At 40.7% G+C, this 27680-nt stretch overlaps 1 protein-coding gene and 2 pseudogenes across 2 annotated transcripts in view; 2 read left to right on the forward strand and 1 right to left on the reverse strand.

Moving 5' to 3' along the window:
- The window catches only part of CDON (cell adhesion associated, oncogene regulated), a 101081-nt gene extending 84648 nt beyond the window's left edge, over positions 1-16433 (reverse strand). The window contains 1 exon segment of the mRNA XM_017977635.4: positions 16304-16433. The gene's annotated coding sequence lies outside the window, so the exon portion shown is untranslated.
- Positions 1669-3122, forward strand: LOC118145733 (beta-enolase pseudogene; annotated as a pseudogene). Its single transcript, XR_013523130.1, has one exon. The product of XR_013523130.1 is annotated as a beta-enolase pseudogene (transcript).
- An 8676-nt stretch (positions 16434-25109) lies between the features above and the next one.
- LOC100406749 (nucleosome assembly protein 1-like 1 pseudogene) lies at positions 25110-26560 on the forward strand (annotated as a pseudogene).
- Positions 26561-27680: the final 1120 nt, after the last annotated feature.

The following is a 27680-nucleotide window of genomic DNA, read 5'->3' on the forward strand; positions in this document are numbered from 1 at the left end:
CAAAATATAGAATCAACCTAAGTGTCCATCAATGGATGAGTGGATAAAGAAAATACAGTACATGCACAATTGAATACTATTCAGCCATAAAAAGAATGAAATCCTGTCATTTGCAAAAACATGGATAGCACTAGAGGACATTATGGCAAGTGAAATAAGCCAGGCACAGAAAGAAAAATTTCACATGTTCTCATTCATATGTGGGAACTAAAACTTTTTAAAATTGAACTCAGGGGGACGAAGAATAGAATGATGGTTACCGGAGCCTTAGAAGAGCAGCTGGGAGGTGCGGATAAAGTGGGGATGGGTAATAGGCACAAAAATAATTAGATAGAATGAATAAAATCTAGTATTCAGTAGTACAATAGGGTGACTATGGTTAACAATAACGTATTGTATATTTTTAAATAACTAATAACTAAACAGGAAACTGTGTTCCTAACACAGAGAAATAATAAACGCTTGAGGTGATAACCTAATTACCCCAATTTAATCATTACACATTATATGCCTTCATCAAAACATGACATGTACTACATAAATACACACAATTATTCTGTATCTATAATAATTTAAAATTTTTAAAGCCCTTAAATTTGTGGGAAAATCGTTAAAAAGAAAAAATAATGATAATCATGCTTAATATCAAAAGAATCAAAAAACAAAGGAAGTATAAAATAAACAAAAATATTTTCCAAACATTAAACTCAACAACAGCAATCTAAATGTTCTTAAAAGATTATTTTAAATTTTTGAATTCTGTTGAATTTGGAGCCAGTATCTGTTATGGAAATTTGTTTTAGTTTTATAAGATGTTTCTATTTAGTTTATTTTATACATAATTATATGAGATTAAAAAGAATTAATCAATATTAGAATTTGATAATTTTTCTTTTTCAAAAAAGTCACACATTCAAGGTTGAGTGCTAGCCCCTTTTTAGCAAAATATAGGAATATTTTCATCTCAATTAAGACATATTCACTGAAATGGCATTATAACTAGCCAAACACATAGCTGTTTCCTTGATCACACATCTTCACAAATCTGGGCTGAGAATGGTGTTGGGATGGTAGGATAAGAATTGTATACTCAAACACAAGATTCCCATTCCCCAGAATCAAAAAAGTTACAAGAATCTGATAACTACTACCCAAATCCATAGTTATCAAGACCACTACCCTAAGAAAACTCTATAAATGCAATGCAATAAACTTACCCTCCCCCAGATAGAATATCTTTTCTAGATATTTCTATCTAGAAATTTCTAGATAGGCATTTCTAGAGCTGTGGTACAATGTTTTCTCCTCCATACATGTTCAATATTGCTACAACAATGACTATACTTCTCTGAAAACCTGTAGACCAGTGACAAAAATTCAGCAATTAAGCCAATCTGTGGGGTCAAAGAAAAGAGATTCTCAAGACTTATCTAAATAATATATTTTTCAAAAAATCAAGACAAGCCATCTCCTTCCTGAAGCATCGTTAACTGTCACTGCTGAAGATAGAAAGGCAAGAGCCAGATGAAAAGGGGCAACGGGACACTGTCCCAGCTGCCACCTAGACTCGGAGCTCCATCCAGCTCTCCAGAGAAGACATCCCAGTTCCAGCACCTGCCTTCTTGGAGTGGGGAAGACTCTTAAAGGGCAAGGGATTTCTGATTCCTTAAGAGATCAACTGTCTACACTCACTCACACCTCCTGCCCTGCAACCATGGCCATGCAGAAAATCTTTGCTCGGGAAATCCTGGACTCCAGGGGCAACCCCACAGTGGAGGTGGACCTGCACACAGCCAAGGGCCGATTCCGAGCAGCTGTGCCCAGTGGGGCTTCCACGGGTATCTATGAAGCTCTGGAACTAAGAGATGGAGACAAAGCCCGCTATCTGGGGAAAGGAGTCCTGAAGGCTGTGGAACACATCAACAAGACTCTAGGCCCTGCTTTGCTGGAAAAGAAACTAAGTGTTGTGGACCAAGAAAAAGTTGACAAATTTATGATTGAGCTGGATGGGACCGAGAATAAGTCCAAATTTGGGGCCAATGCCATCCTGGGCGTGTCCTTGGCCGTGTGTAAGGCGGGAGCAGCTGAGAAGGGGGTCCCCCTTTACCGCCACATTGCAGATCTTGCTGGGAACCCTGACCTCATACTCCCAGTGCCAGCTTTCAACGTGATCAACGGGCGCTCCCATGCTGGAAACAAGCTGGCCATGCAGGAGTTCATGATTCTGCCTGTGGGAGCCAGCTCCTTCAAGGAAGCCATGCGCATTGGTGCTGAGGTCTACCACCACCTCAAGGGGGTCATCAAGGCCAAGTATGGGAAGGATGCCAACAATGTGGGTGATGAAGGTGGCTTCGCACCCAACATCCTGGAGAACAATGAGGCCCTAGAGTTGCTGAAGACAGCCATCCAGGCAGCTGGTTATCCAGACAAGGTGGTGATCGGCATGGATGTGGCAGCGTCTGAGTTCTATCGCAATGGGAAGTACGATCTTGACTTCAAGTCACCTGATGATCCCGCACGGCACATCACTGGAGAGAAACTTGGAGAGCTGTATAAGAGCTTCATCAAGAACTACCCTGTGGTCTCCATCGAGGACCCCTTTGACCAGGATGACTGGGCCACTTGGACCTCGTTCCTCTCGGGAGTGAACATCCAGATTGTGGGGGATGACCTGACAGTCACCAACCCTAAGAGGATTGCCCAGGCCGTTGAGAAGAAGGCCTGCAACTGTCTGCTGCTAAAGGTCAACCAGATTGGCTCGGTGACTGAATCGATCCAGGCGTGCAAACTTGCTCAGACTAACGGCTGGGGAGTGATGGTGAGCCACCGCTCTGGGGAGACTGAGGACACATTCATTGCTGACCTTGTGGTGGGACTCTGCACAGGACAGATCAAGACTGGCGCCCCCTGTCGCTCGGAGCGTCTGGCCAAATACAACCAACTCATGAGGATTGAGGAGGCTCTTGGGGACAAGGCTATATTTGCTGGACGAAAGTTCCGCAACCCGAAGGCCAAGTGAGAACCAGGATTCCACTGGACAGCCCCAGGTCTTCCAGACCTGCTTCCTGAAATAAACACTGGTGCCAACCAAGAAAAAAAAAAAAAAAAAAAAAAAAAGAAAAGGGGCAACGGTGGCCCCCCTTGTCATTTTCTGATTCTACAATGCCTTCTGACTCTGGTTTTTTGGATCCCCTCCATTACTAAATCCCAGTCTTCAACTGCCACTTGAGGTCAACTTCTACTGTACTTACCCTGGCCAGCTAGAAACAAAACAGGGGAGTGCCTGGGTAGGGCTGACAGTGTACATACCAGTCTATCTCCAGACAAATCTCTGCTCTGGTAACCCCACTTCTACGCTATTTCTTTTTGTGAGGCAGGCATCTTGAGGATGGCACTTTATTGGTGATTTTTAATACTACTAATCGCAGTTAAGTGTTCATCTGTTCCAACCATATGTAAGCCCAAAAGAAAAGTAGGAAACCTGAAAGAACAGACATTAACAATCATGCTCAGTATTTAAGTATACATCTGGCCAGGTGTGGTGCCTCATGCCTGTAATCCCAGCATTCTGGGAGGCCAAGGTAGGTGGATCGCGAGGTCAAGAGATCGAGACCATCCTGGCCAACACAGTGAAACCCCGTCTCTATTAAAAATACAAAAAAAATTAGCCAGGCGTGTGGTGCATGCCTGTAGTCCCAGCTACTGGGGAGGCTGAGGCAGGAGAATTGCTTGAAACCAGAAAATGGAAGTTGCAGTGAGCCGGGATTGCACCATTGCACTCCAGCCTGGTGATCAAGCGAGACTCTGTCTCAAAAAAGAAAAAAAAAAAAGGATACATCTAAAATTCTAGGTAGAGAGATTTCCCATCAATGACAACACTCATACTTTTTGGGGAAAACTTACCAGAAATGTTAGTAAAGGATTCCAACAACAGCTATCCTTTGCTTTTAAGAACATGTTAGTAGGGTTAGGTATGAAGTACATCTCTTATAAAAATCAATGTTTTTTACCTAGTATTAAACTGAATTGAGTAAGAGGAGTTGAAGGGGGAAAGGGAGAGTAACAAAATTGAAAATTTGGAGCAAGAAAATCAAGATGGGGTTCAGTTGCTTGAGGATAAGGGAATTTACCCAAACTTTCACCATTGCCTATTAGAGCACTCCCCTAACTGTTCCCTTTCCTATGTGCCATGTACTCACCAACCCAAGCACATACAATCAACTCTAGTTATTCCCTCATCAAACGCTCCTTAAACTTTATTCCTACTCATTTTATTCTGATTTGATGGTCTCTAAGTAAGTGATACCATAATAATATCACATTTTGTCAATAAAAGCACTCCATCTCAAACAGAATAACAGGAACAGCAACAGCAAATGCTCACATGCAGTAAGTACCTAGAAGGGCCAATCACTAGCCCAAGTTATGGCGTCCTCACGTTGCCTCTAAGGACTAAATGTGATGATCCCATAGCCCCATGGACCACCATTCCATTATATGGATGGAGAAATCAAGGCACAGAGGGGTCACATCACTAGAATATGGTGGAGTCTGGCTTTGACCCCAGGCTCTCTGACTCCAGGACCCACCCTAGTCTGAACTGCTATAATACACTGTCCAACAATGCCTAGGTTAAAGCTCCCATTTATGTAACAGAAATTCATTCTAAATTCAATCATTTCATTAATCTACAAATGCTGCGTGCTAAATTTATGTGAAATAAGGATAGGGATGTCTTCCAGTCCCATATCTACTTCCAGAAGTTAGTATGTAAATGACATAAATAATAAAAATCAAGAAGTGGTCTTCAGCCAGGCATGGTGGGTCCTGCCTGTAATCCCAGCACTTAGGGAGGCCAAGGCAGGTGGATCACTTGAGGTCAGAAGGCCAACATGGAGAAACCTCATCTCTACTAAAAATACAAAAATTAGCCAGGCATGGTGGCAGACATCTGTAGTCCCAGCTACTCTAACTGAGAGGCTGAGGCATGAGAATCGCTTGAACCCTGAGAGGCAGAGGTTGCAGTGAGTCGAGATCACATCACTGCATTCCAGCCTATGCAACAGAGTGATCTTTTTTTTCTTTCTGTCTCAAAAAGAAAGAAAAGAAATGGTCTTCTTCAGTTGGACTCAGCAGTATGTAGACTAATGATTTACAGTGTTGCCAAGAACATTTGGCACATTCCCATCACACATTGTATTAATCTGCTGGTAATGAGAATGAGATAAGGAACAATCTAGCAGAGGTCAGCAGCAACATCCAACGCCCCAGATAGGCTATTACAATCAACCAAATCATTTTTTATAGTTAAAAGGCAAAGGGTCGAAAATCCCTTAAGTTAAACTCAAAGACTTCCAAATAATTCAATTTCATTAGAGAATGAAGAGGAACATTTCCTATAGGTTAAAAATTCTACTATACTAAAGAACACATAGCATCAAACAAACCCATGTTAAGAAAGATATTAAGATATAAAGCAGGTTCTCTAAAATTTCAACAATTCTTTAAAAGCCAAGTTAACCTGCAGACCTGAAAATATTATGTTTAAGCCATTTAATTATAACCTAAAAAACAGCATACAAATTAATGCAAATTGTTAACTATAGATAAAAATATTATCAACAGTTTATACTGGGCAATTAGAGATCTGAACAAGTAGTCTTTCTTGTTCAATTTTTCTCTTTTCAAATAAAAAAAAATTACAGACAAGTGTCATCAATCATTAAGAGGGCCTGGTTCTGATATTATATGAGCTCTGTCAACCTTAATCAAATTGCTTGACAGATAGTAGATAAGTAATGACTTGCTTAGGTTAAGCAAGGCCAGAGTTTTCCTTCTGTAATATATACATCTCCAGAGTGAAAATAAACAGCCTCACACCTCTTACTGGGAGCTGCACTCCGCTGCTATTACAACTCAGTCTTCATTTCAACAAAGGAAGAGGAACCTCCAGCTTTAACAAGGTCTATTTTTCTTTCCTTCCTTCTCAAAATGGTCATAAAAAGTCATCAAAACCATTTTTAAACTATCCCATTAAACAGTTATTATTTTAATATACACCAAAATAATACCAATTAGCTATCATTAAAGGCCTTAGCAATAACATTTGTTTGAGCCTGCATTATACAATGACACAAAACAAAACAAAAATAGTTGACAAGTGACTACAAAAGGAATTACTTAAAACTGCAAAGCTTGAATTCATGTTGTAACATGTCCAAGAAATTGAAAAACAAATCTTGTTTCAGTATCACTGCTCACATTTTCGGTACAGGGGTAACATGGAACAACTGTTAAAATAAGAGAAAGAGCATCCCAATTCAGATTTTGTATTTATTCCATTACCAAGACACAAATAATGAACCAAAACATCCTCCTTGTTAACTTCTTTACTTTACATACCGTTGGAAAGGGCTTTCATACTTCATATTCAGCCAGGATATACTGTTAAAGAATTTCTAAGCATCCAAGTATTCTGCCTGCTCTAAAGAAAAATGTTAAAAAGCAAGGATCCCAGTGGCTAGGGGGAAAGAAACGAAATGACTTCTTTAGAAGAACTTCAGAAGAATGAGTTTAAAAATATAAGATACCAGGGAGTCAATTTTATCGTAGGCAAAATACACTTCAATATTTTCCACTAGGTCAATACTATCTAGAATACAGAGCTTGTGGTTTAGAAATGTCAAAGACCAAAAAACCAAAACCAAAAAAAAAGCTCCCTTAGAATTTAACTATTTTAATCTATTCCTAAACACATACAACTGTGCAATTATAACCTAAAATAAATCTAAAAAGAAAGACTAAGGTTCCAAATAACACTTTTCCCCAACATCCAAAAGAGATCTTTTAAAGGACATCTAACTTTGAACTAGATTAAAATTTTTATATCTGATACTGATGCTCAATCATTTAGTCTTCATGATTCCCATTCTAACAAAAATTTTACAATCTCATTCATTTCCTGCAAGTAGCAAAAACAAAACAAAACAAAAAAGAAACCTGTAAAATACTCTGCAAAGTACAAAGGGCTCTATAAAAGTTATTTAAGAAATGATCACTATGGAAAACAGGAAAGGAGAAAATTATTCTGTATACAGAACAAAAAGAACCGCAAAACAAGATCTGTAATTGCTGAAATACAAACTCCTCAGCAGGATACCAAGGACGGGGTGTGCTGTGGCTCCTCCTATGGCTGTCTGTGCACGCAACACACAGCCTAGGTCAGGACTTTTCCTTCCCAATTCCCTGGAGGCTCCATTCTTATAGTCTGCAGGGCACCCAAACAGACAAGGGCCTGACTCTGCAAAAGCAATACTTTCACTCCTTTGACACCACATTATTTATTGTTAAACTGCCCAAGTACACATGCAGCATACATTCACTCTAGGTGAATCAGAAACAAAAGACACTAGTATTTCTCAGTGAATTAGAAAGAACCTTTACAAGCAAAATGGGGACTCTGCCTACTCACTGTAAATTTTTTTCCAGAAAACTCACATTTCAACATGAAGGAAACAAAAGCCTTAACTGCACAAATTAAAAAAAAAAAAAAAAAACTAAAAATTGGCTGGGCACTGTGGCTCACGCCTGTAATCCCAGCATTTTGGGAGGCCCACATGGGCGGATCACGAGGTCAGGAGTTTGAGACCAGCCTGGCCAACATGATGAAATCCCGTCTCTACGAAAAAAAAAAAGACTCTCAAAAATCAGTTTCTCATTCTTGTTTGTTAAAGGCCTGTAGCATTTGAGATGTGGTAGCTGCTGATTTGATTCTGTGGTCAGCAGACACCTGTAATCACAACTAATTAAGAGTCCTATATACATGTACAGCTAAGAAAATGTGAACCTAACCAAGCGTTACAGCTTCTGCTCTACAAGGGTAATCACTTCCTTATCTTTTCCCTAACAATCTACCTATCTGGGAAGAGACACCCTAAAATAACAAGTAAAACACAGAGAGTGTTTTCTTTAAAATAATTTTGATATTATTTTCAAGGGGGGTGGAATGCATTAGCCTGGATTTACCAAGGTTCACATTTAGAACCCACTTTGGGAGTTAGCAACAAGACTCCTATTAGCATTACTAAGATGCATACAGTCCAATCCCTGAGCTAAAGTTTATCTGATACCACAAAATATTGATATTAAATCTCTGCACAAGCTGTATTGCATAATTAAAAACCCTACTGCAACTGCTGTCATAATAACAAATGTGAAATTATTTTAAGACCTAACCAGTATAACAATAGCTTTTTTTTGGAGATGGAGTCTGGCTCTTGTTGCTTAGGCTAGCATGCAATGGTGCAATCTTGGCTCACTGCAACCTCCACTGCTGCCTCAGCCTCCCAAGTAGCTGGGATTACAGGCGCCCAGCCACCAAGCCCAGCTAATTTTTTATATTTTTAGTACTGAAGGCATTTCACAATGTTGGCCAGGCTGATTTCAAACTCCTGACCTCAGGTGATCCACCAGCCTTGGCCTCCCAAAGTGCTGGGATTACAGGTGTGAGCCACCACAACCAGCCAACAATAGCTCTTTTAAAATGCATCCTCAAACATAAAAGAAGTAACAAATAATGACAATTGTGTTTGCTATCCTAACAGGAGATCATAGTTAACGGCCAATCTCATAATGACTCAAAATTGGCTTTCGTTACCCATGTGATTAAAACAACAACAAACACTTCAGCTCTAAATGTATTATGAAAATTATACAAAAGACCTATGGACACTCAAAGCATAATTACTGCAGTTTCTTTTAAGAGAGAAACCCAACTAAAATATAAAATAATTAAAACATGGTGACTAGAGCTTGGAATTGGGAACTCGGGGTAGAAATAGATCTATTTATTTTTGTAGTACCCTTAAAAAGGACTCATACCCATATAAAAAAGAACGTATGCTTAATTTTCAATAAATAGAAATCAAACTACTGATTTAGCGATCAGAACAATTCTAATCAAATTATAATATGACTTGAAAATATGTTAAGTAGAGGTGTATACACAGTCAACACTTGGTATCCACAATTCCTCATCCTTGGATTCAACCAACTACAGACCAAAAATATTTGGAAAATAAAAATAATACAGGCTGGGTGCGATGGCTCACGCCTGTAATCCCAGCAATTTGGGAGGACAGTGGGTGGATCACTTGAGGTCAGGAGTTTGAGACCAGCCTTGCCAACATGGCGAAACCTCATCGCTACTAAAAATACAAAAATTAGCCAGGCATGGTGGCAGATGCCTGTAATCCCAGCTACTTGGGAGGCTGAGGCACAAGAATCGCTTGAACCCAGGAGGCAGAGATGTAGTGAGTCAAGATCGCACCACTGCACTCCAGCCTGGGCAAAGAGCAAGACTTTGTATCAAAAAAAAAAAAAAATTGAATATACAGTATAACAGCTATTTACATAGCATTTACACTGTGTTAGGTATTATAAGTAATCTAGAGATGATTTAAACATGAAGATGTGCATAAGTTATAAGCATATACAGGGAACTTCAGCATCTAAGGATTTTGGCATCTGTGGGTAAAAGGGGGTGTCGTGTCCTGGAATGGATCCCCCATGAATATTGAGGGTTGACTGTGTTTACCATTAGGCTTAAAATATACTTTCACCCACCAGAAACAACTCAGCAGAACCTCACTAAAATTATTATTACTGTAGAAGAAAACCTGCCATTTCCTTTTAGATGAACATCCAAGATTTAATGGAAGAAACGATAAAATGACCTCATTTAAAAAGGTGATCACACAGTAAGATGCACCCAGGAGGTAAATCATGGGTACAACATAGCAGTTAAGACTCCAATGTGGCTCTACGCAGCAGTTTAACAATCTATTAAGAACTATAAAAATACCTCCTCCAGATTTAGTAGTCCCAAGGTTTACTGGAACTACTGCTCAGATACTAGGGCACCAAACAGAAATCCTGATAATGAGTTGTTATGGCCACACCTAGAAATCTAATTTCACATAAGAGTGCACAGGATGAAATGGAAAGGAGGAAATACTAAATCAGATCAAACTAGTCTGATTGGTAATCTGATGCTATTTTACTGGTGTTTTTACACAGAGGGATAAATAGCACCTTTCCTGCAAAACTACTGTCACATACATAATCCCATTCAGACATTCAGCCACATGATCATTTTATGAGCCAGTCAGCAGATGTTTTCAATACATTGCAAGCCATGTAATATCAAGCCAAATTGTGAGGTTTGACCCCATTTTGTAAATGAGGATTCCCCATACCAACTCTCATACTCTCATAGTCACCAACAGGAGAGGAACAGAACGACCGAAAGAGGTTAGTGATAAATGCTATGATCATTCCAGCTGACACCATGTTCACTCCCTAATTCTTACTGCCTGTTATGCACTGTGTTGTTGTTTTGTTATATACACACCCTGAGGCCAAACCCACGAAAAGAAATCAAATTAAATGGGCAAGAAAAATGTCTTATCCCCTGCTTACGATGCTATTTTTCTTTTTATTGGAATGAGAAACTGCCAAGTTCTGATGTCACTATAATAATTTCACGGCCTGATAAAAGCAGTATTTTATCTATTAAACATTCGTTCCCCTTGCCAATTTTATCTCTAACCAGGCAGTGTGTACGATTACTTACTGAACAGATATCAAACTATAGTAAAATTAAGAATTCTAATTACTTTAATTCTGATACTATAAAAAGCCAGTAACTGTCAGAAATTTCCCTGGCAAGAGATACAATCCAGTATGTATTTTTTAGTACCTATGTACCCAGGAGAACCCCTGTAAAACACAAAAAGACAAAACATGACATCAGCTCTCTGGGCACCGAATAATGCTGCACAGAACAATTATATACATTTTAAATATATAAAATTGTTAAAATATTCCAAATATTTGACAAGTAGTCCAGTAAAAGTGTGATAATACATGTCCTAGTATCTTCGACATGTAATTATTTTTTAATTTATCTAAAGCTTTTGTTCATCTTCATTACTTGAGGCTGTGGTATCCCTCCCTGAACTTGAGAGTCATTGATGTCACTGGATTTTTAAGAGCAGAACTGTGTGTTGAGATCATTCATGGATCTAGAGAAGATGGTTCAGCATCTTGCTACTCAGTGTGTTCCACCCAGCTCATCAATATCATCTGGAAACTTGTTAGAAAGGGAGAATCTTGGGATGCACCCCAGACCTACTGAATCAGAATATGCAGTTGAGCACACCCCCTCACCCAGAAATTCAATTGCACATTAATGCCATCCAGGATATGTTCGTGTTTAGTACTTGTTCAGCAGAGTGCAAAGAAAGGGGTAGGTGGGCCAATGGTACGTAAGGGAAAGTCACACCGTCCTTAAGGAATAAGGAGGAGACCAACATGTATGTAATTATGATACCGTATCAGTGCCAGGAGAGATACATTCCCAGCCTGTGAGAAAGCATGGTGTATTCATGGAAGGCAAAGTAGCTGAAATGGCAGAAGCTTCAAGTAGGCAAATAACCGTGCATATCCAGTAAAAGACCTGGGCTTTGATAAGTGAGCAATTCAGGGACTTTAAAGGATTTTAATGAAAGCAGTCACATGATCACAGATACATTTCAGAAAGATCATTACTCAGGCAAAATGTAAGAAAAATCAATTATTTGGAAAGGAGTCAAACCAAGACTGGAGACAAGGGGATGAGTTAGTAGCAGTTTAAGCAGGAGTTGCCAAGGCATTTTTTTCATCTCACATCCTGAATCTCCCCTCTGTCCCTTTCCCAAAGTTTGGGAAGGAGGATAGAGGGGCAAGGTAATGGTGGCAGAGAAGAGGTAAAAGAAGGTCTGCTTCTAAGTTACAGGGAAAATGGAATTCGTATTGATGGGCATACAGAAATACAAAACAGTAAAAACTCAATATACTTTTCTGTTTTATAAAATGGAGGGCCAGGCGCGGTGGCTCATGCCTATAATCCCAGCACTTTGGGAGGCCGAAGCAGGTGGATCACGAGGTCAAGAGATTGAGACCATCCTGGTCAACAAGGTGAAACCCCGTCTCTACTAAAAATACAAAAATTAGCTGGGCATGGTGCTGCGTGCCTGTAGTCCCAGCTACTCGGGAGGCTGAGGTAGGAGAATTGCTTGAACTCAGGAGGCGGAGGTTGTGGTGAGCTGAGATCGCGCCATTGCACTCCAGCCTGGGTAACAAGAGCGAAACTCCATCTCAAAAATAAATAAATAAATAAATAAAATGGAGAAAATATTATTTTGGTGATTCAGGATTCTACAGTTCCTTCCATCATTTTAAATATCAATTATTAACATAAAGTACTATATTTACAGATACAAGATGTGTACATGGTTAAATATCAATGGATCCCAGAAAATATCTTGAACATGCTTTTGATACTTGTATAAGTCACTGATATTGGCCTTCTCTTGTAACTCAGGTTTAGAAAAGTTGCAGTGAAGGAGAGACAAGAGGAATATTTATTAATGTTTACATCTAATTTATTTTAGGAATAAATAAATAACTGGGCCAACAAATTGCTTCAGATGTGTACATATATAAAAAGGTAGTATATGCTATACTTTTAAGTAGTATTATTTCTAATATACCTAGAATATTGAAAAAGTTTCTATTTTAAGTAAGGAAGAAAGAGTAGTTGATATTTACTTGTTAGTAATAAACTAAGGATTACGTCTAAAGTGAAAAGAGCCAGCAAATCAAGGCAATCTCCAACTTTAAATTGGAGCTGGCTTAAAAAATGTATTTATCCAAGGGCTATTTGGAACTTTTACCATATTTCCTACCTCCAAAATCATGTACGTGGTGGGTATGTATCCTAGGCACACCATAAAAGCCTATTTAATAGAGTCTCAGTTGTACAAAGGCCTCAGAGGTTATTTGGTCCAATGTCGCACCCAAGGAAGAGATTCTTCCCACATTAGCCTTCACAAATGCCACTAGAACACTTCCAGGAATCAGGAGCCCATGCCCCTTCCAAACAGCACTGTCTCGCATGAGGCAGCTCTATTTGTTAGATAGCTCTTCTTTCTTCTGAAACATAATCTGCATCTTTGAGTGCCCCTGTAGATCAAACAATGAATCATGTATCACTATTTCAACACTCCCAACCCCCAAGAAATCCTGACCACTGGTGGTCTGATTTAGGAAGGAAAGGGGATAATTTGCCTCTCTCTAGTCCAGAGGAACCCATCCCTACATATGGCTGTATGTGAAGAATGATCTTGTGTCAAGAACTATGAATCGTCAGATTTAATAAAATTATAAATGTTGAAAAATACAATGTCTCCTGAGAGGAAAATGGCTAGTGTTCCAGCAGAACACCCAGAAAATCCTTAATCAACATTTCCAATAACAGAAATACAAGCTATTAACTGCAACCAAAGTCTCTTCCAAATTTTAAAACAAATTCTTCTGATACATCTACTGAATCATCTTGTCTGTTTGTGAAATAAATTGTATTTAGCATATCAGAGAATTTCAACAATACAAACAGAAATTCTAAATGTATAGGCATAACCTGACCGCAACTGTTATTAGGTTAGTGGCCAAAACTGTTCTTCCTGATGTAAGTGCTTGGTCCTGGTCTTCAAAATCCTCCTGCAGTAAAGCATCCTAGCTCCACTTTCTTCCTTTTACGGTGGACTCTGTTTTTCTTCAGAAAAGCATTGCACTGTTTCATTTTAAACTCAAAGAATATTACACTCATGCTGGGCTGGTGGTCACTTCCGTACAACCTTAAGTTTGATTATGGCATTTAATCCTAAGCATGAAGGATATAAGCTACCTTAGATGGTCCTTGTCCCCTATTTTTAAGCTCCCTCCTAAAAACACACAAAAATGAATACAGTTTTCAAAGTATTTAGTTTATGGAATTGTAAATGAAGGTAATTAATTAAACCTTCAAGTAACGAATAAATCCAGTTCTGTGAATAAAAATGAGGTTGTGGTTAAGTTTTCGTAAGATAGCCATTGGGATCTGATCATCTAGTAATGTAGGAAGAAGTGTTATTTCCTTCTTCCCCCAATGACTGCGCATCATTGTGCTAATAAAATGAGCTATTAAAAATTTCAAACTGCACAAAAGACTACAACAATTTAAAAAGCATGACTACTGTATACATGAATAAATGTTATTCAATAACATGAATAAATCTCACAGGCTTATGTCTATTATGATGCTCATCATTGAGCAATACAAAAACTCAATGTGAGTAGGAAGTCCCTACTCACATTCCAACCAATATACAGCAAAGCAAAATGTTATTTGGGCTATAATTGTGAAATAATTGTATTTAGCGTATCAGAGAATTTCAACAATACAAACAGAAATTCTAAATGTATAGGCATAACCTGACCGCAACTGTTATTAGGTTTATTTATTTATTTATTCTTTATTTATTCTCTCTGGCCATCAAAATATACTGCAAAGCAAAGTGACTAAACATCTGTGAATGCAGACAGGCACAAACTGCAGACATAGACTACATACTGTAGGAGTCCATTTTCATATGGTTCAAGAACAGGCAAAACTCATCTATTCTGACTCGTCCGAATAGCTGCTGCCTGCTAACAAGAGGGAGGGCTGCCTGGGATGGGCACCAGGGAGCCTTCTAAAGCTAAGGAAATGTTCTGTATCTCAATCTGGGTACTGGTTACCACAGATCTGTGCATATGTAACAATTCATCTCGCTGTTCACTTAATATACATTAGCTGTACACTTGTGTATATTACTGTTACTCCTCAACAGGGGGATGGGGGGAATAACACATGATGTCCAAGTACCTTCTAAGTTTCAACTGCAAATTTAAGAAAACTGTAGTGTTCTAAGACTGCAGTAGTTCCATGTGTCCACACAATTACTAACTTCTGAGAATTCCTCATTATTAAGTACTTCAAAGAGATCACTTCTGGATCAAAGTAATACACTTACAAGTACAGGAAGAGTTAATAAAAATAACAGCAGCTAACATTTACAGAGGTTTTACTATATGCCAGGTGCTTGATTTCCATTATTTCATTTAATCCCACAACACTGGTAAGACATAATTGCTGTTATTATCCCCATTTTGCAGATAAAGAACCCCAAGTCTTAGGTCAAGATCATTGCCCAGGCTCACATAAATAACAGAGGTGAGCTGGTCTAGAACAAGAGCAGCTGAAAAGCAAGCTCTATGTGAGCTTCTGAATTCTGTTTGCATTAGGGTAATATAAAAATAAAATCAGCCTCACAGTTCCAAGTAATAAAACATAAACAAAATATGTAACCTAAGTTCAGTAATATAGTCCATATATTTTTTTCTCAAATAAGATTAAAGGCACATCAGTGGCTCTTAAGCATTGGATTCCCTACTCACATTCCAACAGATAAACAGCAAAACAAAATGTTCTTTGGGCTAGTTTTTTATTCTCTCTGGTCATCAAAATATACCGCACAGCAAAGCGACTAAACAGCTGTGAATGTAGAGAGGCACAAACTGCAGTGTTTACTCCAATTCATTCAAGAGTCCTTTCAGTTTGGCCATACTATAAGGAAAAATGCCCAGGATTAAGGTGGAGAAAAGCTAAACATATCTTCAAAAAGGCTTCTTTATTTTCTAAACACATTGCATTGTGAGGAGAATTTGGTAGAAGGCTACATGGAAGTAGGATGGAAAAGGCTGTGCACTATTTACAACATGATTTTACTTGGAAACAAAATATATCAAATGAACCATCAAATACGCTACTGCATTCTGCATTAGCTGAAAACTATGAGCACTGGAATTCACATTCTTGGTAGATGAAAACCAATTAACCACACCATCCACCATTCAGAACTGCTCTTCCTTGAAAAGTACACAAGAAACAAACTGGGCTAATATTTTTTTAAAAAGTTTGTACCCAAACATTATTTAGGAACATACTAATGTTTCTCAAAAATTTTGCTCCAAAGATTTTGCAGAAGGTTTTTGCCAGATATATTTTCATTTACTTGGCGCTGCTAGCAAGTCTGCAAAGTAATGTCTCAAAAACACTAGAAACGATAGAATTTTTTAAAAGACAACAGAAAAGCTATAACCTAAATTTGAATTCTATAATAATAATGTAACAGAAACAATCAAATTATATCAGAAGAGTAAACGAAATTATACCTATTCAAACAAGCATTTCATCACTGCAAAACAATTTGTTTCACATGAAGTCTGATTTTGCTCTCAGTTTGAAAGTTATTAAAACGATACATCAGCCTTTACAGGCAAGACCAAACAGTAAGACAATTTTACATATTTATCAAAAGATCATTCAAAGAAAACTTACCAAGTCTGCAACGTGTATATGCTTGTGCTTCAGAGGGAAAGCAGAGAAGCCACTTTCTGTACTTACACTGGAGTTCACTTCACTGCTAAAAACACATCACCGCAGTCCTGCTTGTAATAAAGTCCTGACTAGCAATCTGCCTTTGGGTTGGGCTTTTCTCTTACAAGATAAGCTGTTAAGTCATGCCTTGATTTCAGATCTGCCAACATATGGAGTCTCCTAATGTAGCCTTCTCTCCACCCCCTCAACCCCCACTCCTCGCATCCCCTCAATCCCCACTCTGCTCCACTCCCTCTGCACACACACACATACACACATACAAAAAAGGCACTGCAGGGCAGAAATTCCTCAGGTGCTTGCTAATGGAATTCCCAGGGTCTTGGAGCCGCTTCGGGGATCAAGAGATCTCATAGCCCCTGCTGGGGTAAGGAGCAGCGAGTCTGTTCCATTTAATCAAATACAGAATGAATTTTCAGCTCTATTCACTAGCTTGTCTCCAGGGCTCTCAAAAGGCACCAGGCAGCTAGAATCACACACATGTGGCTCTTTTAGGCAAGTATAATTAGCTTGATTTTAAAAAGCCACATTAATAATATCACCTCAGGACCATTATTCAGGGGACAGATGACAATGATACTGTATGTTTTAAGCCTGACAATGGGCGAAAGAGCACAAACAATGAGGGAAAACTTGAAGGATTAAAAAAAAAACCAACAAACCCGTTTTTCATTTAATTGTAATCCAATATTTTTCAAGTGACATTAAGAATATTCCATACACCATCCCTTATTTTTAACAGAAAATCCTCCCCTCTGTGCTCTTGAAAGTGAATTAATGCCAAACGCACAACAAAAACTTATCACATGGAAGTTTACATACATACATTTTCATCCTTTCTTAAATATAAAAATTTTTAAATTTAAGTAAAAATAAAACATCCTTGAATTCAAGTTCACAAAATTTCTTGAAAAAATTCCCCATCAAAAAAATACTATAAAAAAGCAAGTCCTTCAAAGCAATGTATTTGGCAACCAGACTCCAAATTCTGTTTCTAATCTAATTAGTTGTATTAAGTTCATTTACTTAAAGGCGCGCTGCCACAGAGGCAGCTCATCTACAGCTCCACTGTGTTGTCTTACTAATACTTCTACCTCACGCCATAGCTGATCCCAAGGCACTGGCTCATGTCATTACTCGTTAAAGCAACATATTTTTTAATTCATTATTTATTTTCTATCCCTTCCCTGATTTTACTAATATTTAATTCCTCAAATCATTTCCCTAGCACTTAACTTAGAAACAATCACCAATTTTTAGTCTAAATTTTCATTTAAAAAAAAACATTTCTAGAAAAGGAAAATGTGACTTCAACTTACATTTTGACAAAACCATACATGAAATTGTCTACAAAGTCATGAAGGCAGAGGGGCAAAGTGGCAAAAGAAGAAGAAGCCACAAGAAACAGTCAACAAAATTTTACCTGCCCTCTTTAGAGCAAAGCCCTAGGACAGGTCCTCTTCCTACCTACTACCTTCATCTGTATATGCCTTGACAATCTGGAGGAGAAAGTCCTATCTTACAGTGAACTTAATTCCTTTCCTGCAAAGTCAAACCACCTGCGAAGAAAGCAAGGCGTAAGACAGCTTTAGAAGCCAAGCTACACAAGCTAGATCAGTATGCTCCAAGTCCTAACGGTTCTTTGTACTTGAAGGCTTGAGAGTCAGAGCTGTTTAAGTACTTTGCACAGAAGAGGAGGTTGATGAGAACCATAGCAATCAATCAAAGCATCCCAAGTGAGTTATTACACAAACAACAGCACAGTACCTCTAGTAACTGATTTTCCTGGTTGACTAAACTATTCAAACAAAGACAGATTTCCCAAACACTGGGAAGTTTTTGCATGAAAGTTAAACAATATACATTTGTGTGTTTCTTAATAGAAATATAAATGTTTCTGTTCTACACACTGCCAAACACACATCCAGGGCACGTCTTTACAAAATGAAACAGGTTTTCTCCATCCTTCTCATGTAACTTCAAGTATGAGGCACTTCATTTCAACATGTGCATAACAGAGACTGCAGTATTTGGTGCTTCTTGGGTTCCGAAGAATCCTTTCTACTTAGGCACTAATTTAAAATTTCCAGAAATTTTTTTGAAGGTTTTCTTTCATCTTATCCTAAAAGTTGAATTATCCCCAAATTTTCAGCTAAAAATAGACTGAGGGTGGAGGAGAACTAAAAATGTCATAGAATGTTTAGAATTATTCTGACAATAAATTCATTTCATTTTCTAACACCCTCCCCACCTTCCTCTCCTTGGAGACACTGTCCACTAGGTATGCCAATTGTCAGTTGGGAATGTGAGCGTTATGTTATCAGCGCTGAAAGGAATCAGAATTCACATACTTGGCCTCCTTCATTTTTACTGGCATAGGCCTGAAAATAAATCTCACGTGAGCTTTTAGTCCAACCTCCTGTTTTTCAAGGTGTCTGGTTTGGGGACACAAAGGCTGACTTTCTGTTGATGAGGTTCCTTAGGTTCTAGATTTCCATTGGAAAGCAGTCTGCCCTTAAAGCACCTGCCACCCTCTGTCGTCCTGATGAGGAAGGGCAGGCATTCTGGAAACAGCTTTTTTTGGAGACCCTTCCACCTGATTTGGTGGGGTTAGGAAGAACAATGAAGGGAAGGGCAAGAGAGTCTATCTATCCCCCTCAGTGATTTATTGCTGAAATTCCTAGATGCAGAGAGAAAGCAACAAAGGTCTGGAAGCTGTGAGCTGTAATGTATTTACCAAATGATAATGCAATCCACAGAAAGCTTTACAGGGGAGAAGGAAAAATACACTCCCTGGGGCTGGGAAGTCAGAGTCTTGTGAAGGCAGAGAAAGATACATTGTGCAGGAAATTTCTCTTGCTTCTCCCTACACATAAATCACTGTCTCTCGCGGGCGCTCTGCGGGGATTGAGGTCGAGAGAGGCCAGGGACCCGGCTCCCTTGGGAAAACGCGCGGGCGCCCTAGCTCCCCGCGCTGCGGCACCTCACCTGCCCCCGTGGACCATCGTCAAGAAGTGGTTTCATCGTGTCACTGACACCTCACCCCGCCTCCTCCCGCGAGGTGGCTCAGAGCCCTCGAGGACCCGGGACGCCGGGGCTCCCAGCCGGGCTTGCATCAGCATCCAGACCTCGCACGCAGCCCTGGACCCCCAAGCCCTCCGGGGCACGCCGGCCCGCCCACCCCCGGGACCTCCAGCCCCCAAACCAAGGCCCCCCAAGCCCTGTGCCCGCGCGCCACCCCTCCCTCCCACCCTGCGGCGGGACCCCCACCCCCGCACCTCTCCGCGGGGCTGGCTAAGCCTCCAAAACCTCCTGTGCGGCAGCCGGCTCGGAAAGCCACCCCCAGGTCATCACCCCGCGCGCGCGCGGCTACGGTGGCGGCGGCTGCGATCCGAACGGGCCCCTCCATGCACCGCGCAGGGCAGAGGAGGGCGCGGCGCCTCGCACGCCGGGGCGGGGGCGCTGGGCAGGGCGGGCGGGCGCGGGGTCCCGGGTCTCCTCGCACCTAGCCGCGCGAGCCGGGATCCCGGGCTCAGGGGAGGGGAGGGGAGCGGGGGGGGTGGGGGGTGGGCGGAGTCACCGGGGCGCGCCCCCGCGGCCGCGCTCCTCCCCGCCGAAGCGCGCGGGCGCGTAACTCGGCGCTGGGCCGGCCCGGAGCACGCGAGCAGCGGGAGGAGGGACCAGGGAGAGACAGACGGAGGCGGGCCCTAGAAGCCGCGGCGCCCCGCCGGCCCGCGCCTCGCCGGAGGGTGCGCGCGCAGCCTGCCAGATCAGCGGCGGGGGGCACGGGCCGTACCAAGCGCGGAGGGGGGGCACGCTCTGTGCAGGACCCTCTCCCCGTCATTGGTCGCCTGCTCTGCAAGAGCTATTCCAAGAGAGCATAGAAGAGGCTTTCTTGGATGTAGGACCAGTGAGGATGAGTTGCCTTAGGAAGGCACGGAGATTCCCATCATGCCTGAACTCACGCTCCCCTCATCTTTCCTTCGCCTGGAGAGGCGGCTCTTCTGGCAGGTCCCCAAGTGGTAGACTCCGTCTCCGGTGCCCCGCCCTAGCCCCGCTCCGGCCCCGCCCCTCGCCTGTCTACCTAAGTTCTCTGAGCTGCCAACGCGCGCATCCCTTCTCCTAGGTTGCTAACGACTCTCTCTTAGGGTTGTAGCGGTCCGCTGCCTATACCTCTTTCGCCTTTCCACCACTTTCCATGTTTAGTTCCTTAGGCAGCTTCATCTGATTCCCTCGTCCACCCGCCCTGCCTGCACATGCACGCAAGCAGGTAGCAAAACTCAGGGGCTCGGAGAGGCGTAGTGTGGCCTGGTGGCCTTTGGCCCCAGAGTTTTCCCAACTCGTCCGTTGGACCTGCCCCAAGTTATTTGAGCTCAGTGGACTTCAGTTATTCCAACAGAAAAAGGAAGAAAAAACTTCTATTCAAAAGATTGTTGTCAAACATAAATATACTTTATGAAAAGCACCTTCCAATGAGTGGGCATTCAAGGACTGCAACTTCTTTATAAATCATTATTTTTATTATTAGCAGTTAGCTCTTTTTTTCCGTCATGATTACTTACTATTAGTTTACCTACAAAAGGAGCGCTAATGATGGTTGAAGTTTATAAATAGTACTGAACTTCAGGAGAAATAGCTAGTGAATTTTAAAAAGAAATGCTTTGAAAGTGTGGTATTGTTCAAGTAAGTTAGCTTTCTGCATTAGCTAGATTCTGGGTTTTTGTAAAGTCCCTGGAAAGAAGTCAGTAGAAAAGAAAGAAAAAAAAAACTCTTTTTTTTATTTTTTATGAGACAAAGTCTTGCTCTGTTGCCCAGGCTGGAGAGCAGTGGCACTATCTCGGCTCACTGTAACCTCCGCCTCCTGACTTCAAGCGATTCTCCTGCCTCAGCCTCCCAACTAGCTGGGATTACAGGCACACACCACCACACCTGGGTAATTTTTGTGTTTTTAATAGAGACGGGGGTTTCACCATGTTGGCCAGGCTGGTCTTGAACTCCCGACTTCAGGTAATCCACCCGCCTCGGCCTCCCAAAGTGCTAGGATTATAGGCATGAGCCACTGCACCTGGCCAGAAAACAACAACAAAAAACTCTTAACTCTAGTTTGTCCTCCACTGCTCCATTGTTCATTTATTGAGACCAAGAATCTGTATGTTATTAACATGTTATAGTAAACGATTTTTCATTCTGCAAGTAAGACTTTTTATAAACATAGAGATTTAACTCAATTGAGAGTTTTGTGTGGTTGTAATAGAAGTCTTGCAAGTTTATTGTGGCTACAGAGAATTCCAGGTTCTTCTCCTCGGATATAATGCACCCTGCGCACCTCCAGATCTCACAGTGCCATTTGAATTCACTATGCCTACTGTTACTCATAGCAGACTGAGAGATAACCACAGTGTTTGTTGGTACTAATTACTTCCTCTCCACCTTTTTTGTAAAGTGAAGAAATCATTTCAGGTGTAAAAGTTTTTCATTAATGAATCATTCATCCATTTGTTCAACATTAAGAAACAATGCGCAGTCCCAAGCTTCAAAGAGCTCACAATATAACGGTGATACAGACACACACATGGATAAGTACAAGGAGACATCTTCAGTGCAATGAACAGGGAGCTGTGCGAACACAAGATCAGTGTTTCCTACCCTGCATGGAGCTTGGGAGAAAGGCTTGCCAAGAAAGCCTAACCAAAAGAAATGACCCATGAACTAAGTCTTAAAGGATAATAAGAGTTGGCCAGATAAAGGTGAAGGAGAAGGTCTAGGCAGAGGGGACGTTAGTAATAGAGGCATAGAGGCAAGCAACCATGAATGTATTGCAGATCAAGGAAACTGCAAGCTCTTCTTTGTGGCCTAAGTGTAAGGGGTCAGGTAGGTATTGGTAAGTGAAGGCACTGCAGAAAGAAGCTGAAGCCAGGTCACATATGGCTGTGTATGTCATGCCAAGAAGCTTGGACTTCATTCTGCAGGTAATGGGGAGTCCATGCAGGGTTTTAAATGGGAATGTGATATAGCTAGATATGTGCTTAGAAAGGTCACCTAACAGCAATGATCTATTGCAGATAGATTTGGGGGAGCAAGCCTGAGGTCAAAAAATTGGGAAGCTTTGAAGCATTTCAGGCAGTTTAATTCAATCAAGAGACTGCACTAGGAAGATAGTAATAAAGACAGAAGTAGGGATAAACTTCAAGAACATGAGGAAATTTTGGCAGGACCTGAAACTGATTGCATGTGGAAGGCAAAGAAGAGGAAGGACTCAAGGGTGAGACCAGCCTGCTAGCTTTGATGGATAGTGGTTACTCTTCCTACCCCCACAGTACCTAGAAAGAGGTTAATATCCTGCAGAACATACAGGTTTCAGGGAAACAATCACATGTTCAATTTGGAGCCTTTTGAATTTGAGGTACATATATGCTATTATCTGAATGTGTTCCCCCAAATTCATATGTTGAAATTTAATTGTTGGCCAGGCATAGTGGCTCATGCCTGTAATCCCAGCACTTTGGAAGGCCGAGATAGGAGGATCACTTGAGGTCAGAAGTTCGAGACTAGCCTGGCCAACATGGTGAAACCCCATCTCTGCTGAAAATACAAAAACTTAGCTGGGTGTGATGGCGCACACCTATAGTCCTAGCTACTCAGGAGGCTGAGGCAGGAGAATTGCTTGAACCAGGAGGCAGAGGTTGCTATGAGCCAAGATTGTGCCACTGCACTCCAGCCTGGGTGACCCAGTGAGACTCCATCTAAAAGAAAAAGAAACTTAATTGTCAATGTGATAGTATTAAGAGGTGGGGACTTTAGAAGCTGATGAAGTCATGAGGGCAACCCTCATGAGCAAGATTTCTGACCTTATAAAAGGGCTTCAAGAAGCTAACTAACCCCTTCTGTCCCTTCTGTCCCTTCTGTCATGGGAGGATACAGAGAGGTCACCATCTGTAAGGAATAGGCATTCACCAGACTCTGAATCTGCAGGCACTTTGTTCTTGGATTTCCCAATTTCCAGAACTCAGAGAAATAAATTTCTCTTGCTTAAAAATTACCCAATCTAAGGTATTTTGTTATAGCAGCAGAAACAGACTAAGACACTCTGGGGCCTCGGAGAACAGATGTCCACTAGATAGAGAACTCCAAATGGAAATACAGATTTAAAAGTCATCAGCATAAAGTCATATGTATACCATTAAAGTGGAAGTGATCTCTCAGGAAAAATATGGGACCAGAAAGTTGTAGCCAAGGATGAATCTCTAAAACTCCAATAACTAAAGTCCCCAGTTATCTTGATGAATTTGGAGGAAAGGTTGTTTACTGAACTCAAGGTATGGGACTTGAAAAAGACGTTTGAAGAAGGTGGTGAAGGTTTGGAATAATCATTAGGAAAAATGAGAGCTGAAAAATGAAAGTGGAAAATCAGTCAGAGAACTGATAAGTGATGCTAAGGGCCTGGCTGAGGTTGGAGACCATTCATGTATAGTGATGGAGCTTGCATGATTATGTGATTTTCTCCATCAACATTTAATCAATCAGGTACAAGAGGAAAAGTATAACACCAATCCAGTTTAGAAGTTTTCCTGGCGATTGTTGAAGAAGGAAAATAACACATGGTATTGGTGAGAAAATATTTAAATCATCAATCATAGAATTCAGGCAGTGGAATAGGCGGAAGAGGTTTGAGAATGATAGACTGGAAAAAATGACAGATTAAAGGAGATATGTATGAAATTAAAGAGCTGTTGTTACAGAATTGAGTATGAAAAAACCAAGAGGTCTTTGGTGATAATCAGAGTTTACCATTTCGGAAGTAGAACATTTCCAGGTGACGATTAGATTTAGTATGCTAACTGGTGCTGGCAGATGATGTGGTGTAGATATTTACGCCATCAGGGGACATATTGAAGGGACTGAGAAGGTGATAAGAGAAATACCATAAGCCAAGTGCTCAAGTCCTCAGGGACTAGGTGGAAAGGTTGTTAGATACTAAGTGACAAGGATGTACATTTAATATATTCTAGGCCTGAAGTGAGTGATTTTATAATACTAAATACATGTTAAAATTGGTTCTCCAAGCATAACATAATAGAGTAACTAGAGTTCATAAACTTTTATCACATTCTGACTGTACCTTATTTGATCTTGGTCAAATTACTTAAACGTTGGAGTCTTGATTTCATCATTTGTGAAGTGGTAAATGACTTCATCATTCGTAAAGAGTTATAATACCTCATACAGAGTTGCTAATACGACCTACTTCAGTGGTTTGCTAGGAGGATTGATTGAGATGATACACACAAAGCAGTTAATACAGCGATTGGCAAGTAGCAAATGCTGGATAAAAGCTATTTATAATAATAATTGTTAATGCTTATATAATTCCTTCTATGTGTCAAGTGTATTTTAAGCATTAGTCCCATATTACAACAAGAAAACTGAGGCACAAAGACATGAAGTGCCCTGACTATAGTCACACAGCTAGTCAGTGTCAGAGCTGATACTGAAACTCAAGTAGTCTGGGTCTAGAGGCTGGACTCTTAATTATTATACATTAAGGTCTCCCTACAATAATGGAAAGTATTTTTATTAATATTGCTTCAAATAAATTGATCAGTTAAAAACCTTTTGTTCTTTTTTAACACCACCTGTTCACAGCACCACTTCCTGCTCCTCCCGCCACCGCTGCCACCCTGGGTCACTACCTGTGCAGCTGTGGCCACCTGGCTCCCCATGCTAGCTGCCAATATTTGGAGTTCTTAAAATGGCAGACATTGACAATCTGAATTTGATCAAGATTTGGATGATGTTGAAGAAGTAGAAGAAGAAGAAACTGGTGAAGAAACAAAAATCGAAGCACGTCAGCTAACTGTTCAGATGATGCAAAATCCTCAGATCCTTGCAGCCCTTCAAGAAAGACTTGATGGTGTGGTAGAAACACCAACAGGATGCATTGAAAGCCTGCCTAGGGCAGTTAAAAGATGAGTGAATGCTCTCAAAAACCTGCAGGTTAAATGTGCACAGATAGAAGCCAAATTCTATGAGGAAGTTCATGATTTGGAAAGGAAACATGCTGTTCTCTATCAGCCTCTATTTGATAAGCTATTTGAGATTATTAATGCAATTTACAAACCTACAGAAGAAGAAAGTGAATGGAAACCAGTTGAAGAAGATGAGATTGGTCTGGTGCGGTGACTCACATCTGTAATCCCAGCCCTTTGGGAGGCCAAGGTGGGCAGATCATCTGAGGTCGGGAGTTCAAGACCAGCCTGACCAACATGGAGGAACCCTGTCTCTACTAAAAATACAAAATTAGCCAGAAATGGTGGTACATACCTGTAATCCCAGCTATTTGGGAGACTGAGGCAGGAGAATCACTTGAACCCATGAGGCAGAGTTTGCGATGAGCCAAGATCACACCATTGCACTCCAGCCTTGGCAACAAGAGTGAAAGTCCGTCTCAAAAAAAAAAAAAAAAAGATGAGATTTCAGAGAAGTTGAAAGAAAAGGCCAAGATTAAAGATAAGAAAAAGGGTGAAGACAAAGAAGACCCCAAAGGAATCCCTGAATTTTGGTTAACTATTTCTAAGCATGTTGATTTACCCAGTGATGTGGTCCAGGAACATGATAAACCCATTCTGAAGCACTTGAAAGATATTAAAGTAAAGTTCTCAGATTCTGGCCAGCCTATGAGTTTTGTCTTAGAATTGTACTTTGAATCCAATGAATATTTTACAAATGAAGTGCTAACAAAGACATAGGATGAGGTCAGAACCAGATTATTCTGATCCATTTTCTTCTGATGGACCAGAAATTATCTCAGGGTTGTACAGGGTGCCAGATCAATTGGGGAAAAAGAAAAGAACGTCACTTTGAAAACCATTAAGAAGCAGAAACATAAGGGACATGGGACAGTTCATTCTGTGACTACAACAGTTGCCAGTGACTCTTTCTTTAATTTTTTTTTTTTTTTTTTTTGCCCCTCCTGAAGTTCCTGAGAGTAGAGATCAGCGTGATGATGCTGCAAACTTTAAAATCGGGCACTTTAAATGTGAGTGTATAATCTCAAGATCAATGTTATACTTTACTGGAGAAGCTATTGAAGATGATGATGATGATGATGATGGTGATGATGATGATGATGAAGAAGGTGAAGAATTGGATGAGGTAAAGTTTACCAAATGGACAAATAATTCTCTGTGTTTAACACATTGAGAATCAAATTAAATGACTTACATATTCCTTTGCTATAATCATTCTGTGATTTGGAATAAAAACATTTTGAAAAATATGATTTTAGAATTTTACAGCCAAACAATGTATGTATAAGGTTTCAATAAGTAAGTTGCAAAAAAAAAAATTTTTTTTGGAGCACCTTTTAGGTATAAAGCACAAAATTAAAGACATACAAGGAAATACCTGTATTAAAGACATCTTGTTTGGTCATGGTGGCTCTTGCCTGTAATCCCAGTACTTTGGGAGGCTGAGGTAGATGGATTGCTTGAGCCCAGGAGTTCAAAAACCAGCCTGTACAACGTGGTGAAACTCTGTCTCTACAAAAAATATAAAAAATTAGCCGGGTGTAATGGCGTGTACCTGTAATTCCAGCTGCTCAGGAGGCTGAGGTAGGAGGATCACTTGAGCTCAGGAGGCACAGGTTGCAGTGAGCCAACATCATACCACTGCACTCCAATATGGATGACAGAGTGAGATCCTAACTCAAAAAAAAGGGGGGGAGGGAAAGAAAAACATCTTATGGGGCCTCATCAGACTCTCTTAGCCTCACCAGTCTCCAAGACCCTGCAATGACCCCTCTGTGTCCCTCGTACCATTTCTAGGTACTGCAGTGCTTGAAATCTGGCTTCCCCAGGATCTGCTGAGAGGGCTAAGCAACACAACTCAAAAGTGCAGTGTGAGGCCAGGCATTTTGGCTCACGTCTGTAATCCCAGCACTGTGGAAGGCCGAGGTGGGTGGATTGCTTGAGCCCAGGAGTTCAAGACCAGCCTGAGAAACCTTATCTCTACCCCTGCCCCCCGCAAAAAAAAAAAAAAAAAAAAAAAAAAAAAAAAAAAAAAAAAAAAAACAAGAAGAAAGAAAGAAAGAAAGTCATCTCCCCTATATGAAAGGGGAGAGCAGATAAATTCCTTCTCCCATTTTCTATCCATGGACTGCTCCAAGGCATGGCTTGTCCACCCAACTTGTTTGTAACCATCCCTTGTGGCCAAGCAGAAGCACCTATTGAGGACTCAGCTGGGTCTCGTGTGACTTGTCAAATGCAATGGCCTCATAACAATGCATCACCTTGTGTTTGTTTCCCAGCTTTTTCTATCCAAC

The sequence above is a fragment of the Callithrix jacchus genome, chromosome 10, assembly GCF_049354715.1.
Source record: "Callithrix jacchus isolate 240 chromosome 10, calJac240_pri, whole genome shotgun sequence".
In the NCBI taxonomy this organism is placed as follows: Eukaryota; Metazoa; Chordata; class Mammalia; order Primates; family Cebidae; genus Callithrix; species Callithrix jacchus.